The sequence below is a fragment of the Microtus pennsylvanicus genome, chromosome 10 (genome assembly GCF_037038515.1).
Source record: "Microtus pennsylvanicus isolate mMicPen1 chromosome 10, mMicPen1.hap1, whole genome shotgun sequence".
NCBI classification, from domain to species: domain Eukaryota; kingdom Metazoa; phylum Chordata; class Mammalia; order Rodentia; family Cricetidae; genus Microtus; species Microtus pennsylvanicus.
Genome location: NC_134588.1, coordinates 29,753,099 through 29,770,473, shown reverse-complemented (window position 1 = coordinate 29,770,473; position 17,375 = coordinate 29,753,099). Strand labels below are relative to the sequence as shown.

General features: G+C 51.4%; 1 protein-coding gene across 1 annotated transcript in view; it reads right to left on the bottom strand.

Annotated features, from left to right (window-relative positions):
• The window catches only part of Syt2 (synaptotagmin 2), a 113,083-nt gene extending 97,281 nt beyond the window's left edge, over positions 1–15,802 (bottom strand). The window contains exon 1 of the mRNA XM_075988057.1: positions 15,545–15,802. The gene's annotated coding sequence lies outside the window, so the exon portion shown is untranslated. The remainder of the gene's footprint in view (positions 1–15,544) is intronic.
• Between the last annotated feature and the right edge of the window lie 1,573 nt (positions 15,803–17,375).

Sequence of the window (17,375 nt, the reverse complement as noted above, 5' to 3'; positions counted from 1 at the left end):
ACGCAAAAGGAGAGGAGATGTGAGCAGACCTGCCTACATGGGGAGGGACAATCTGCATGTCCCGGGGCAGGCTTTGTCTCATGACTGAAGTCTAGGTGCCCAAAGCACACCCTCACCTACACATCAGTCACCACAGAGTAACATCATGGCATGGATAAAGGAGCCCACCCTGCCAAGCCTGAGCTATCCAGGACTACCATTCCCTTCCCGTTTTCTGTTTTCTTACCCCTACATCTCCGCAGCACCAAGGACGCTGTTTGAAGAAGCTAACCAGCTGACAGTTGTGCGCACATCCAATTCTCCTAGCATGTCTACACACACACTCAAGCCATGCTACAGAGAGCTCGATTATCAAGTTTTCCTTCCCGAGCGCCTATCCTGCCTCAGACCTTCCACGGAGCAAGACAGTCTCACCACCTGCTTGGTCTTCTGTAACAGCACCTGAGTTTAGTGCCTGTCAATTCCTCTGCAGACGCCCAATGCCTTTCATGAGATAGATTTGTCACCAACTTTCTGACATCATAAATCATCTGTGCAGGTGCACAGCATGGGCTTGAGCAGTGGGGCAGCTGTGCATCCTCGGCCCTTTCAGTATCTGCAGGTAGAGCCATGCACACATGAGGAGCCTGGGACTACTGGCAGCAATAAAAAGAAATCCCAAGGACCCCCAGAGAGCACCTGCTGATCTAAACATAAACTATTCCTCCCTGAGAGGACAGCAACACAGGCCACACAACCCCACACCCTTAAAGAATCTGTCTGCTACCCTTGTCCCTGGGTCCCAAACATGAATCTCTGTCTCCTCATTGTCTCCAAAGCCAGTAGCCCCAGTGTCCCCCATCACCAGCAAATAATACAGTTCTCAGACGCCATATTTATATCACAGCAGGACAAGAGAGCAAAGGTGTCACTGGGCTCGACTGACGTGACAGCCACAGTCAGCCACGTGTGCCATGGAGAGATGTGAGCCGAGAGGACCTGACATCTTCCTCTCACAGACATCCAGACAGCGCTGACCTCAGCTGCAAAGCAAGAAGAGATTCATGGACTTGTCTGGGGAAGACGTTGGGAGGCCATCGCTGTCACTGCTACCATGCCAGCCATCTCCCTCAGAAATGCTCTCTCTGCTTTCCTGAAACATCTACCACATCTTTAGTCAGACGTCAGATTCCTTGGTGCTGTAAATATGAACGCACCGCCTGACATCTAACCTACACTCTGCTGGCTGCCATTCGCAACCGTCGCTCGTGTTCTTCCCTGGACCCGGCCACTCCGGGACTCACCTGCCATGGGCATCAGTGCACAAAGGCATGGGATTCCCTGATTCTGGGGTGCTCTCCTCCAACTCATTTGCTCTTTGGGGTGAGTGGCAAATTCTAGAACTCCTCTCTTGGTATCTTGGATTAAAAACTACAGCTGGTGGAAATAGAAAACACTATCCTGAGTGAGGTAAGCCAGACCCAAAAAGAGGAACATGGGATGTACTCACTCATATTTGGTTTCTAGCCATAAATAAAGGACATTGAGCCTATAATTAGTGATCCTAGAGAAGCTAAATAAGGAGAACCCAAAGAAAAACATATAGGCATCCTCCTGAATATTAACCTTTATCAGGCGATGAAAGGAGACAGAGACAGAGACCCACATTGGAGCACCAGACAGAAATCTCAAGGTCCAAATCAGGAGCAGAAGGAGAGAGAGCACGAGCATGGAACTCAGGACTGCAAGGGGTGCACCCACACACTGAGACAATGGGGATGTTCTATCGGGAACTCACCAAGGCCAGCTGGCCTGGGTCTGAAAAAACCTGGGATAAAACCAGACTCGCTGATCATAGCGGACAATGAGGACTACTGAGAACTCAAGAACAAGGGCAATGGGTTTTGATCCTACTGCACGCACTGGTTTTGTGGGAGCCTAGGCAGTTTGGATGCTCACCTTACTAGACCTGGATAGAGGTGGGTGGTCCTTGGACTTCCCACAGGGCAGGGAACCCTGATAGCTCTATGGGCTGACAAGGGAGGGGAACTTGATTGGGGGAGGGGGGGGGAAATGGGAGGCGGTGGCGGGGAAGAGACAGAAATCTTTAATAAATAAATAAACGAAAAAAAGAAAAAGAAGAAAAGGCAAAAAAAAGACAGATGGAACAGCTAACATGATAAAACTTTTAAAAGATGACAGAAAAAAAAACCTACAGCTGGCCTTTGGAAACCTGTGACACTTTGTGGGACTCTGGGAAAGCACACCGGGACCTTTCTAGTTACATGTCCTCACTTACATGGGAGGTGCAGATACAAGGAGCAGTGGCACCTAGGGAGCCAGAGGCAGAGCCAGAAACTCGAGACTCCACAGTAGGATTCTGTCTCTAAGCTCAGCACTTCTGGGAATCCCACCCGACAGGAGGGAAGGCTAGAGAATGCCAGAGTCCTCCCCGTACGCCTACTGTAAACCCTGTAGTTAATCAGTCTTGGTACAGTTTTTGCTTAACGTATTGCATCAGCATGGCCTCTCTGCTCTGTCTTTACCCGTATCATCCCCTGCACGGAGGGCAGGTGTGGAGACCTTTAGAAGGGAATCCCCTGAGACTCAGAGACCGACGCTACAAAATCAGGGTCCCAGCCTCCAAGTCCTGGTTCCCCTCCCTGAGTCAGGGACAAGGATCTCTGAACTGTCCTCTACCAAACTTTGGGGACAGAAAAGAATCTTACCACTGTGGGGGGAAACAGGAAGATCAGGTAAGCCTGTCCTGCCAGAACAATTTCAGGAGCCCACACCCCCACCACTCCCCTCCCCTCCCACTAGTCTCCCCCATCACTTCTGCCACCAAGGCAGGAAGTGAAGCCCCAGGCTTTGGTCCCCACCACACAATCACTTGCCTTCCATGGAACTACCAAGAAGCACAGCCCCAGCATGTTTTCTGAGTTCTCCACACTCAGGGCAGCGGCTGAGCAAGCACTGGCTCCTAACAGCAGGTGGCAGCTGCCACAAAGGCCAGGGAGGTAGCAATGGCTTGTGGAGACCAGGGGTCCCAAGTCTACAAGGGACCACACAACTGCTAAGTATCCAAACCAGACCCTGGCCTAGGATTCCTGCCAGGAAGTGGCACTTGGGCAGGGAAGGTTGTGTGAGATCAAGAGTCTCCTTTGACCTAGAGATAAGGTCTCAGGCTCGAATTTCACTGTCCCTTTCCAACAAGTGTCAAAGGGAGATGTCACCGCCTGTGGGCACCCTGCCAAAAGCTACACTTGTGCTTGTGCGTGTGTGCAGATCCACACCTGAGAAAGAGAGAATCTTTCCCCGCCTACTGCCGCTGGGTGCATGAACCAAACAAGAATTTGCTTTCAGTGAAGCGGGCATGGTTGAGTCACTACAAGGGGCTGTTTCAGAAATACGTCTGTCTCATTTTTGAAGAAGGTCAAGAACTCCATGTCCCAGATCTGGGAGTCTCAAGGGTACCAGGGGCACATTCCTCGGCCCCAAAGGATCACCCTCTGGCCATGTGTTGATTTAAGTGATATATGTCACTGAATGTACATGGATACCGATTCTTCACACATCCCGAATATCTGCAATGTTTGTCAATTTTGTCTCAAGAAAGCAAAAAAAATTAAAAAATACTCTGTCCTGGTGAGGCTGCCTGCCTGCCTGCCTACCTCCGTGTACTTTCAAGTTCACTAGTGAGAGACACAAAAAACTTCGAGAAGGAAGAAGTGCACTGAGTACCAGAAGGGGAAGTCTCAGGACCCCCAAAAGACAGCGTCCAGGCTCTCAGCAGCCCTCCCCACAAGGCAAGCCTAAAGCATCCGAGTCAGTGGTTCTCAACCTTGTAACGCTGCTACCCTCATGTTGCGGTGACCACCAACCATAAAATTATTTTCGTTGCTACTTCATAACTGTAATTATGCAGGATACCTGATATGTGACCCCTTGGAAAGGGTCATTTGACCCCTAAAGGGTGGAGACCCGCAGGTTGAGAACTGCTGACCTAAGCGACCGTTGTCACCCAGGGGAGTGTCCCTCCCCTCATCTTTTGCTATCTTGGTCTTCCCCGCTCCTGACCGCCATAACACTGGAAACAGGCTCCAGAGAGGAACACTGAGGTCAGGACAGCTCAAGACTGCCGGTCAACAGCAACGGCCCAGCCCTATGCCAAGAAAGAAAGGTAAGTTCCCTTTCTGCCACCCCCTCACCTGGGGTAGCTCTCTGCTGTCCCCTACAGCCCCTCCAACCAGCCCTCATTCATCCTTCCTGGACCAGTTGGCCCTATTCCCTGAGCCACAAATGCCATGGGCTGGACATGAAGCCTCTCTGATTTCCCCACAGAAAGGACAGTTCTCCTCGTGTCTCAGAGATCAGGGAGCTATGTTTTAAATTCAACAGGCACGTGGCCAAGTTGGAAGAGTCCACAACCGCTTCCGGCTCTCCGCTTTTCCAGTGCACAATGGCTCCTAGCATCGCCAGGTAGGAAGGGTGTACAGGAAGAGGAAATGAGCATTCAACACAGCAGAAGAAATGTGGCTAGACGCAAGAAAGAACTTCCTCTCCATTCTGGGTTACCAGTATAACAATTCTACTTCCTGGAACCCTACTTCCTAGACATCAGCGAGTCTGTTTGCAGGGCTCCTGGAAGTTAGGTCAAAGGATGCTTGTTGTTAGAATCTTACTTCTGAGAGGGGCTGATTTCAGGGTTTCTCCTACATCCCTAGAACTGTGTGGACAAGACCTCCTCCAGACAGATCCCCGTGACACCAGCCGGGTGTGGGGTGGGGTGGCATTTGTCCATAGTCCCCATGCAAGAGGCAGACCAACCTTCTCAAAGGCAGACATCTAGGAGAACAGCACTGAGGCAGACACACCTGACTTAGATATTGGTCTGGGGCCGTCCATCACCAGGGTGATCTAGTGGACCTGTTTCACCTTTCGGAGACTATCTCCCTCTGTTGAGGGTGACATAGCGTGGGGTCTAACATTGGATTGTGACCTCCGTCCAATGCTATCAATACACTAAAAACCATCAATCGAATCCAACATAGTAAACAGGCGGGGCTCAGGTCTGTAACATTACCTCCGTAGAACCAAGGCAAGTTACAAAGACAAAATGAGCTGCCTGCCTGTGACCACGCGCTGCGTTCCCGCTGGGCCGGCACCCAGGACTGTCTCTACAGCTCCTCCAGCCACAGCAAACTGCCTCCTGGGGGACCTTGCCCTCCTCGCTGCGGACTGCACCTGCTGCCCCACATACGCATCTTTCCCCTTTGTCTTGTTTGGGGCTTTGTTGTTGTGTTTAGTTTTGGGTTTTGTTTTGTTTTTGACTCAGGGGCTCACTAACCTGAAATTCACAGACCTTCTGTCCCAAGTACTGGGATGTGGGTTTTGTCTTTAGAACAAAGAGTTATACTACAACACATTAAAATCTCTCTCTTTAAAATAATTTATTTGCATTTTATGTACATTGATGTTTTGCCTGCATGTATGTCTGATGTGAGAGTCCCCTCTGTGTGCTGTCATTACCATTAATGAATAAAGAAGCTGCTTTGGCCTGTTGATAGGGCAGAGCTTAGGAAGGCAGGGAGGACTGGACTGAATGCTGGGAGAAAGAAGGGCAGGGTCAGAGATGCCACGATCTGCCGCCAGAGATAGACGTGCTGAAACTTTGCTGGTAGGCCACGACCTCGTAGTGATACACAGATTAATAGAAATTGGTTAAATTAAGATATAAGAGTTAGCCAATAAGAAACTACAGCTAATGGGCCAAGCAGTGATTTAATGAATATAGTTTCTGTGTGATTATTTCAATTCTGGGCGACCAGGACAAAAAAGCGGTTCCTTGCAACATATGTCTGTGTGAGGGTGTTGGATCCTATGGAACTGGAGTTAAAGACAGTTGTGAGCTACCATGTGGGTACTGGGAATTGAACCTGGGTCCTCTGGAAGAGCAGCCAGTGCTATTAACCACTGAGTCGTCTCTTCAATCCCCTATTAAAAATCTTTTTTTTTTTGATTTTTCGAGACAGGGTTTCTCTGTAGCTTTGGAGCCTGTCCTGGAACTAGCTCTTGTAGCCCAGGCTGGCCTTAACTCACAGAGATCCGCCTGCCTCTGCCTCCCAAGAGCTAGGATTAAAGGCGTGTGCCATCACCACCTGGTCTCTGCCCACTCTTCTATGCAGGCTGCCCAGCAAGGCTGCCAGGTAACTGGGACATCTTAGAAGAACACCCCTAACTTCTGCTCTGAGGTTCTAAATCTTGGGAAACCCTTCTGTGTTGTACCCAGCTCCCACACAGGCTGCCCCAAGGACAATGGCTCAATACCTGTCCAGTGAGGACCTGACTACTAACATGCACATATGTAGGTTAGAGTTAGCATATTAGAAATCCAGACTGAGAAACTATTCCACTATCGACTGACAAAAACGTGTTACATCTGAGCACAACAGATTTCAATAAAACTATATTTTCTAAGATGAAAAGTATCTAGATGTGTTACCTCATAAGAAGTATGTCCAGGTGTTTTTCAGTGCTTGGTTTATTGGAAGAAACTGGAATCTCCCATTCCAGATCATACTTAGTCTATCACAGTAAGGGTATGAAAGAGAAAGAGAGAAAGAAAGAGAGAGGGAGGGAGGGAGGAAAAGAAAGAGAGAGATCCAAACCCACACAGCATTTGACTTGACTTTTATTTATTGTCAGGAGAATGGCGTGTATCACGTGGTGCTCACACAGAGGCCAAAGGAGAACATTCAGAGGACAGTCTTTCCTTCCACAGTGGGAGTCTCAGAGACCAAAATCAAGTCATCAAGCTTGGTGGCAAGTACCTTCATTCACAGAGCCATTCTGCTAGCCCTGTTTTCTTTTTATTTACTTATTTTTCTGATAGGGCTGCATGCAGTCCAGACTGGTCCTGAACTCCTGATCTTCCACCTCCCTAATGCTGGGATTATGGGTGTGAACCACCACAACTGGCTAAGGGAAGATTATTTAGTAATGTTTGCCATATCACTATGGATATACCTTGATATGACATCAAAATTTATCATGTGGTCATTTCTACTGTCGCTGCAATATGGAATCTGCAAGCCTGCACCCAATGGGAGTTCGAGGATGGTTCTAGAGCTTCATATTTGTCGTTGAAGACAGCAGCTTGCCCAGCTGCGTAGCTCTCCTAGATGCTGACGAACTTCAATATTAACCAGCTGTCTATTAAATTCCCACAGATCTGACCCCAAGACTCTTTTTCATGACAACAGATATGTTTTCCAAAATTCTAACTATTTTTTAAAAATATTTATTTATTTATTATGTATACAATATTCTGTCTGCATGTATGCCTGCAGGCCAGAAGAGGGCGCCAGACCTCTTTACAGATGGTTGTGAGCCACCATGTGGTTGCTGGGAATTGAACTCAGGACCTTTGGAAGAGCAGGCAATGCTCTTAACCACTGCGCCATCTCTCCAGCCCCCAAAATTCTAACTTTTGCTTGAAGGTTTGAATGTCACCATTGGTAACAGACATTGCTGGATGCTTTTCTTGAAATGACAGGCTTAATCCATTCATTTTTGCAAAAACGTCTATTCAACACTCACTCTGAACGACTGTACTTGTCAGTCATTTTCTCAAGGGAAAACATGGTCCATGAAAGAAGTGGCTAGTTCAGTTTGTAACTCACATGATGCCCAGGTGGTTGGGCTTCCACTCCCATTGCAGTGGACAGCCAAAGTGCTTTGTATATTCAACTCCATTTTAGAAAATATTTGGAAAGATATGTATTCATTCCAGGGTCCAGGTTTCATGAATTCAGTATCTTGGCTGCTTCATCAAAGACCTCCTTTTGTGACCACCTGTTTAGCATGTGGTGGGGAAGAATACAATAGCCAGGACAGTTCGATGCAGCTGTGGCCTTGACTCACATGAAGTACCGGTATCTTCACCTTCCACTGCCTTAGCATCAAAGGTCTCTTGCAAAGGTGCTCAGCACTTCTGTGCTATAGCTATTCCTCATCTTAAGAAAGCCGCTGCAAAACTTTTGGGAAGTGCACTTTGGAAACGGCTATCATGGGGACACCTTGTGTGATGATCCTGGGGGCAGCGGCCCCTGTGTGTTTAGCTCTATTCTCTAAGTGGACAGGGACAGCAGAGGCTACAGGAGTTTAGCTTGATCATAGACACACAGGCAGTCCTGCGTGTGTGTGTGTGTGTGTGTGTGTGTGTGTGTGTGTGTGTGTGTGTTTGTGTTCTGGTTTAAAACAGCTCCCACCCCAACTCCTGGCCACATGTATGTTCCCTTTGTACTGGATCTTCAAAATGTGCAGCTGGGGGGCACAGCTGGGGTGGGGCAAGCATCCCCTCTTTCCCACCACTGTTCCTCCTATCCCCGGAGCTTGGGAGCTCACACCTACTCCCAGGAAACCGTAGGGACATTTCCCAGCCTGACAGTAGTGGAAGCCTTGGTCCCTCCACCAGCAGACTAGGTGGGAAGGAAGGCAGATATCCCTGACAGCCTCAGAAGTCTGGGGCAGGTTCAGTCCTCCCTTCTCCGCCTCCCACCGCAGCCAGCTCGGTTCCCAGCATCAAAGAGCTAATCCAATTTCGTGGCTGTGTTTCCCCCTTCGCCTCCTGCAATGCCAGGATTGATTTGGAACCAGGGCGGCCTTATTAAAGTGATGTCTTTTCTCCTCACAGGAGACTAAGGCTGGGAGAGGGAGCCCTCCCCCACCAATTAACTCCACACCGGCAGCTCAGGTCTCTGTTCTTGAGGGTTCCCTCCAACTTCTCTGCAGTCCAGTGGTGAGGCCAGATTTCAGTCCTGACGGGTTTTCATGCAGCCTCCCTCCATGCCTGTGCTGTGACTTCAGGTCTCCATCACTCCTACCACGTGATCTCAGGTCTCTCACTGGGACCCATGATTGCTCCGGTTGCGTGGTTGACTGGGAACATGGAAGCCAGGCCAGAAGAAGAAGCCAGATCAGATGAAGAAATGTGTGTTTTTAAAATATGCTTTCCCCAAAAGACACGCAGGAGACATGAGTGTGGGCTTCTGACCCATGGACCACCCTGTTAGGTCCCCTCTTCAGGGGCCCTGCAGCTGCTTGCTCCGGGAAGCTATGGTAGGGCAGGAGCAGGTGAGACCGCATACCGAAAAGAACTTCCTTCCATAAAGGTATTAAAACTTCCCCAGTTATTTTTCAAAGCAGAAAGCAGAGGCCAAACACACCTGAGCCATAGCCGGACCAGAGTCAATGATAATACAAAGCTATTTTTCTTAAACTTGTCAGCCCTGAGGGACCAGGGGCTTTCAGGAGGGCCCAGATAACACAGACAACAAAAACCCCAAACAAATAGCAGATGTCTGAGGGAAGTGGTGTGCAAGGTGCTTTATCTCAGCACCGCACACAGTAGGGCGCTTATGATGAGATACCACACCCCATAAATAAGCACAATTACTCTATCAGTTAAAAATAGACATTTTTTCACTATGTAGCCCCGGCTAGGCTGAAATTCACTATGTACATCAGGCTGGTTTCAAACTCAGAGATCCACGTGCCTCTGCCCACCTAAATGCTGAGATTCAAGAAGTGGGGCAGCCAGCAAAAGTTAAAATCTTTTTTGAAGAGCCCAGTGATAGCTCAGATCTGTGATCCTAGCACAGAAGAGGCTAAGGGAAGGGGAGGACTCAGTTACAGACCAGCCAGGGCTACACAGTAATACCCCATCTAAAGCGCACCACACACACACACACACACACACAGGGCTACACAGTAATACCCCATCTAAAGTGCACACACACAACACACACACACATGTGCACACACACGCGCGCACACACATACGCACGCGCAAGGTGAGTCCAAATGTTTCTGCCTCAGCTGATTACAACGCAGCACACTGAAGGCCTCCTTGCCCCAACTCTGCATCACCACCAAATCACCCCTTTGTTACCCCAAGTATGAGAGCACGGAAAGGGTTAAATTTCCCCCCTCCCTCCCTCCCTCCCTCCCTCCCTCCCTCCCTGGCTCACCTCATCCCACCCTTTGCTCATCTCTGTTTCCTGTGGTCTCCCTACTGCCCTGCACTCACTATTAAGAGGCAGGGAGTGGTAATGGGAAAATTCTCCCTCTGATTGCAGTATTCCCTAATTGCCGCTCCAGACCCACCACATCAACCCAATTATAGGCCGCCCAGACAGGGTTCTCCATGGCTGAGGACTCCCTGCCCCACTCAGGGGCTCCTGCCCTTGCAAATGCCAAAAGGGAGCCTTCCTGACTCCATGGGGCCCAGACTGCCCAGTGCTGAGTGCTTGGGCCCATCAGTCCCGCCCAGCAGGAGCAGAGAGGAAGGAAGCAGGCTCCAAGGACTGAGGAACCTGGTGCCGGCAGGCAGTCAACCCTGGGCCCCGGAAGCATAGCCACCCTACCTACATGGCTGTCATGAATGCTCCTCTTGGGTGCTGTGGACCCCCAGGTGTTCTGGGATCTTCCCAGCCTTGTCTCTCAGAGAGTCGCTTAGCCCCTCCAAACAGGAAATGGAGGAGGAAGAGTCGATTCTGTTTCGTTGTCAGTGTGAAACGGGCCAACAGCAGCTGCTCCAAGATGGAGGGGCAGCAGTCACACAGCCCTTTCTGAGCCATGCTATTGAGAAGAGCAGGAGACGAGCGGGGCTGAGTTCTGCTCATGACCCATCCAGGCTCCCTCAGATAAGATGGCCAAGAAATATCTGGGGGCTACTTGCAAAACCACATGCTGGGAGGTTCAGCAGCCATGACACCCTCCTTTCCTAAATAGCAAGGGTCACCCATAATCCAGGACTGCAGCAGCTGGAAGCCACCCAGGGAGGGAGGAAACCTTCACGGCAGCTCTTGCTCACCGCACATCTGGGGAGCCCTTCCTGGAGTTCACTCTTGGGGCTAGCAGCTGAAGGCTCCCCACCGTCCAGATTCAGAGACTGCTCTGGTCCCTCAGGGCTGGAATCCCAAATCACCCATCACCCCAGTGACCTTTTGGAACTGCCTGTTCCAGAGATGAAAGGAAGGGTGGCTGGGACAGGTCCTTCCCGGAGATTAAGCTCTGGCAAGAAACGGCTCACTGGGCACCAAGCAGAACCGCCCGGAAGTTCTCCAACTTTCAGGACGAGGTACGGGAATGAGCACTGACTGTGGACAAGGACAGGACTGGCGTGATAAAAATCACTCACTCTCACTCGGCTCTCACCCCAGGAAGTCATTCACTTCATCCTCCTCCACACACATCCTGTGTTGGGGACAGAAAGCTAAACTCCGTTCTGTACATGGGATGATGGCGAATAGAAGCTTGATTAACAATTTGTCCAAAGTCAGAGCTTTTGCAGACCCAGGTGGCATCCAGGCAACCTGTCTATAGTCACAACAATATCACGTGGCATTTCTCCACTTAAACTATGTCATTTACTAGAGGCCTCCTGGACATCAAGAGAGTCCAGGGCTAAATTTCCGTTTCCTGGCCCGGCTTCTGCCAGAGCAGATGGCGAATAACCAAGCAGTTGTATGTGAGGATGCTCACACGGGGCATGTCAGACTGTATCAGTGCAGGGAGCCATGGGCTACTGTGTAGACAGTATTAACAGTAGTCACACATTAGACCCTGCAAGTGTTAAAGCTTCAGACCTATCCAAATCACTATTCATAGGCTCCACGGACGGCATTCGCCACAGCTGGGATGAGGTCGCTGGGTGATCATTTCTTCAGCTGTGTGGCAAACAGTGCTCGCTCACCAGTGCAGGAGCCAGGTATGTTTCGTTCCCGTCTGAATGCCTATCACCTAGCATGGCACAACAGACTGTCAGAAAGCAATTGTTAGCTAGGCTGTAGGGGTGCACGCCTTTAATTCCAGCACTCGGGAGGCAGAGGCAGGCGGATCTCTGAATGAAGGGCCAGCCTGGTCTACAGAGCGAGTTCTAGGACAGCCAGGGCTACACAGAGAAACCCTGCCTCAAACAACAACACAGTAATAGTCACGTGGTGGAACACACCTATAATTCCAGCACCAGGAAGGCAGAGAGGCAGGACTACCAGAAGTTGGAGACCAACCTAAGCTCTGCAGTGATATCAAGGCCAGCCTGGGCCTTACAGCAAAATCCTGTCTCAAACAGCAACAACAATAACAACCAAGCCATAGATAATATTGAATGATTGTAGAACTGATAATCAAAGTAGTTAAATAACTCACTAAGGTCCACAGGAATGCAAAACCCAGAAGAGCAGGGGTTGGGGCTGAGGAAGCAGCTCAGCTGGTACTGTTGGCCTATCGCGTGCAAAGCCCGGATTCAATCCTAGCACTGTGTAAACCAGGTGTGAGGCCGGGCGGTGGTGGCACACACCTTTAATCCCAGCACTCAGGAGGCAGAGGCAGGTGAATCCCTGTGAGTTCGAGGCCAGCCTAGTCTACAAGAGCTAGTTCCAGGACAGCTAGGACTGTTACGCAGGGAAACCCTGTCTCAAAAAAACAAAAAAATAAAAACAAAATAAAATAAATAAAAAATAATAAGCCAGGTGTGGTGGCACATGCCCCAAACCCTAGCACCCAGAAGGTCAAAAGTAGAAGGCACCAAAAAAAAAAAAAGTAGAAGGCAAAAGGATTGGCCAAGACCATCCATGGCTAAATGGGACTCTGACTCAAAAAGAATAAAAAGAACGGTAGACTGTCATCTGTTGTGTTCATTATAACATCCATCCGCAGTGCCTGGACAATGGCACCCAGGAGGCACGTGCTAATAAAATCCTCTTGCATACATGAGGGCAGCCACACACTTCATAATGAGTGTGTAACCAAATACCTGACAAGAAGCAGAGGAAAGGTATTGTTGTTGTTTGGGGATTTGTTTTTTGTTTGGTTTGGATTTTTGCTCTGGTTCTGGGATAGAGTCAATGATGATGAGAAAGGCGTGGAGACAGGAGTAGCTGTAGCTACGAGTACGTGCACATGGGTAGGACAGGAAGTGGAGAGCAGGGGAATGCTGGACCCCAGCCCGTAGGATGGTGTCCCTCGTATCCAAGGCAGGTCTGTCTCCTTCAGTTAATCTTTGGGAAAGCTCTCAAAGAAAACACTCGACGGCAATACCACATTGAGTCTTTGGTGCTTCTTAATGCAGTCCAGCTGACCATCAAGCCCAGCCATTACATTGGCCCTGGGGATTAGAACCCAAGTCCTGTTCTAAGCACCAGCTGCAGCCAGGCCCTCTGTTGCTTCCTCTGGCCGGTCACTCCAGCCCCTAAACGGTATCCCTCCAACCTGGATGACGTCGGTGATAGCTAGCTCAAGACAAGCCAACTTAGCTTTAGCTAGAGTGTGTCTAAGACCAGGAAAGTCTACCTGACAAACCTCAAGGCTAAAGGAAGCCGTGTTCTACTCAGGTCAGCCTTGTGTCGTCTGAGTGTGCTCAGCCCGGGGCATCCCCTCATTGTCTTCCCGTATGCCTGCGGCACACGCTCACTGCTCCTCTAGCCCCCTGAGAGGGCTGCACAGGCTCAGCGAGAGGGAGGACTCTGTCAGGGTAGGACAAAGATAGAGCAGAAGCCACTCAAGGTCAGATGTACCCAGATCCAGGAGGACTGGGGTGGCCTAGCAGGGAAGAGACTTCTCCAGCCGTCCACCCCCAGCTTTGCCGTATTAGGGGCAGCCTTGTAGCGTCTACCTGGAAACACCTGAAGGTGAAGAGCTAAGATGAGCTGCAGCTGCAGGGTGGTCTGAGACCAGGTGCTCTGTGACCAGGATAAAACCAATGCTACTCACAGGTGAGGCCAGTCATACCAGAGCCAAATGCCTTTCCCTTCCCCTGTTCTGGTGTGGATGCCAGGCCCCAGAGTGGAAAGACCCCACCCCCAAAAAGGATCCCAAGCTGTCTGGGGAAAGTTTGTGGGGTGCTGAGCAAAGCTGACTCACGATGAAGGGGATGGGTCTCTGATCCACGGTAACTGGACACCTACCTCTGGGTCCCCCTCCCTCCACAGTTCCTAGGTTCCTGGCCCCTCCACAGGCCAGGTGCAGAAGGTGAAGAGTAAGCCCATGAGATCCTAAGCCCTGATCCACAGAGTCCTAGAGGATGACACCAAGGATGTGTCAAGGAGCAGAACAAGACAGAGGCTCCCACAGCCCAGGAGACCCTAGTTCTGATGGTGCTGGCCATTCTCCAGGAGCGCTGGCACAGTGACTGGATCCCCCAGAGCAGGCCACAGAGGGCCTGGTGTAGACCCTTGGCACTGACACAAGCTGAAGCTTACAGCATCTGCCAGGCACGTCCCGTTGCATCATAGCTGCCCTGCCCGTGCCCCTCTGGCTCGGCCTGAGGGGTGTCAGACACGTCCATTTCTTCATTTTTGAAGCAGCCGAAAAGCTAGACTTGGTGTAATCAGGGAAGGAGGGCTAGCTTGAAGGACTAATGGCCTCTGGCCCTGCTCCTCCTCAGCACCCGAGTGATGAAGTGCCCAGGTTTCTAGCTAGAGACTGGACCGAGGACAATCTATTACATTGGAAACGCTGCCTCCAGCCCACAGCAGAGGAGGAAGAAGGGCGCCCATCCCAAGCTCCCCGAGCCTGACCTCGGTCTTTTTCCCAGTGACCCCTGAAAACCTAAGGGTTTTTGTTTCCTCGTGTTCACCCAATTCCCACTCTCTCCCTCCCTCTGCCCTCTCTACACTGCAGTGGTCATGCTGGGCAAGCGCTTGCTCTGTCCTGGCTCTTGCTTCTTCCGCTGCCGGGCCAAGGAAGGAGACCTCCGCCAGCACCTCAGGAGTGGGGGTGTGCAAAGGGGAGACCCCGTGCCGCCAGAGGCACCTGTGGAATGTCGGAAGGCAGGAAGAAACAGAGCATACGGTTAATGGGATGAGATGAGGAAAAGATGCGGCCTCTAAGTTAAAATAGAAAATTCGTGGTAGTGGGAGGGGCGAATAAGAAAAGAAAATGGAAGAGTCCAGAAAGGAGAATGGGTTTGGCCCTAAGAACCAGGGCTGGAGCGGCGACAAGCCGTCCTAGGTGGTGCTGAGTCATGAGATTTGAAGGGACACCTTCACCCACACACACACATCTCCTCCCCCGTCGCGTACCAGACTGCTCGACTCGACCCCCACCTCCAGAATTCTAGTCTGGCCCCCCCCCCCAGCCTCCCATACACGACCTTCCACTCTCCTCCCACGACGGCGGTGCTGCAGATCCCCGAAGCTTGACCCGGGGCAAAAGTGGCAAACTGGAGATGGTGCAAATAGGCGGGGGATGGGCAAGATGCAAGTGGGGGCGTCCAGGGAAAAGAAACGCTGCGAGCAGAGCGGGAGGGCGCAAGGAACCCTCGGCCCCTCCGTCCTGCAGCTCCCCGCGCAAATCCACAGAGGATCCTGATCCTTGCTCCCCGGCTGCGGCTCCCCCAAGTCCGTAGCGCCGCAAACTCCCCGCAAAGGACGGTGCGGGCGCCTGGTCTTCTTGGCACCAAACTTCCGCAACCCCACCCACCCCCAGGAACCAGATGCCTTCTGCCCCTGGGCTCAGAAGCCGGGATGGAGAAACTTTGGAGGGGATAGGGACTCACCCGAGGGCGACCCGGACGCTGCGGGAAAGATCCGCGGTCCCCGACGGGAGGCAGAGATCGGCTGCAGGGATGCGGCGCTGGAGACGGTCCAGCGGCGGCTTTCGTTCCCCGGGGGCGCGGAGTCCCCGCTCCGCCCCGGGCCCAACTCTGCTCCGAAGTGCCTTTGCCGCAAGACTTGCTGAGCTTAGCAGTCTGCGGCCGGGCAGAGGGAGGGGCTGATCGATGGGCGAGCGCGAGCGCGGCGAGCGCTGCAGTGAGGGGAGGAGACCCGGCGGGCGGCGCGGGAGGGCGGGCACGCGCTGGGAGGTGCGGGGCGGGCCTGCCTGCGGGACTGTCCTCGGTGCGCAGCACGCTGGGCGTCGCGCCCCCGCCTCGCCTCCCGTCAAGGTCAGGGAGGCAGTTCCCGGGACAGGAAGAGATGGGCAAGCGAAGGGACCCCGGTCCCCGCCACCCCAGGTGGCTTGGCTCCCAAGAGCGGGCTTCCTCCAGACCCCCGCAACCGCTCACTGCAGCCAGAGGCTAAGTAGTTGGGCTCAAGAACACCCATAGCCATTTTGGGATCCCTGGACCCCCTTTCTTCTCCCTTGCCCGTGCAGAAAGGCCACCCCCACCTATAGCGATCCCTAGGAGTAGTGGGGATTCTGAGCGTAAAAGATGAATGAAGGGAGAGACCCTGAAGAGGGAGGCGGGGTGGGGGTTGTGAAATAGGGTGAGCGGGACTGAAATGTACCTTCGGAGGGGAGAGCCGAGCTGGGAGGAGATTGCGGAACAACTAAATGAGGGATTTTTCACGCATTTGTTTTCTAAAAGTATAAAATGTTGCTATGAAGGTGGCGATACGGTCTGATTGCTGATGGAGAAACAGCCCCTGAGGCCCTGAGCCAAAAGCAGCTACCTATGCTGTAGAGCCTGGGGAGCCGGGATTACAGAATCACTAACCTACCAGAGATGCCAGGGCACCCGGGGACTTCTGTGCTGCACAATCTACTTTAAATATTTTTTAAATTTTTAAATTACACTTCCACTTCTTTATTCTCTCTCTCTCTCTCTCTCTCTCTCTCTCTCACACACACACACACACACACACACACACACACACACACTGAAGTCAGAAGACAATAGGCAAGTTTGGCAGCAAGTGCCTTTACCCACTGAGCCATATTTTGGAGGGGACTTTTATAATAGGACAGTGGCACCCTGCCTTTCTCTTGGAGGTCAGTCCTCAACACATGTTTGCTCTCTGAGAAAATGAGAGATGGGATGAATGAGCTCTAAGACCACCCCAAGTCAGCTCGCTTCAGCGGAAGGGAGCAAGTCCCTCAGTGGCCATCAGGGACATACATTTTTTGCTTTTGTTTTTATTTTGTTGATTTTTTATTTTTTGGTTTGGGTTTTTTGTTTGTTTGGTTTGGTTTTTGTTTTGTTTTTTGAGACAGGGTTTCACTGTAATTTTAGAGCCTGTCCTGGAACTAGCTCTTGTAGACCAGGCTGGCCTCCAACTCACAGAGATCCGCCTGCCTCTGCCTCCTGAGTGCTGGGATTAAAGGTTTGCACCACCACTGCCCGGCGTCAGGGACGTGCTTAGAGCCATTCTGCAGCCACACAGCAGCCTCCACAGAACAGTCTGGAGGAAGGACACAGGCAGAAGGGAGGAAACAGGTATCATCACCATGTTGCCTGTCATCCAGCCACCCTAGCCTTAAATATGAGAACTTGTTGCTGCATCCAAGGGGCCAACTCTGCTCTCCTCACTCCTAATCGGCATCCTGATCATGTGTGTCTACAGGACTCCAAACAGAAAAGCTGCAGTGCCCACATACTTGAACTCTCT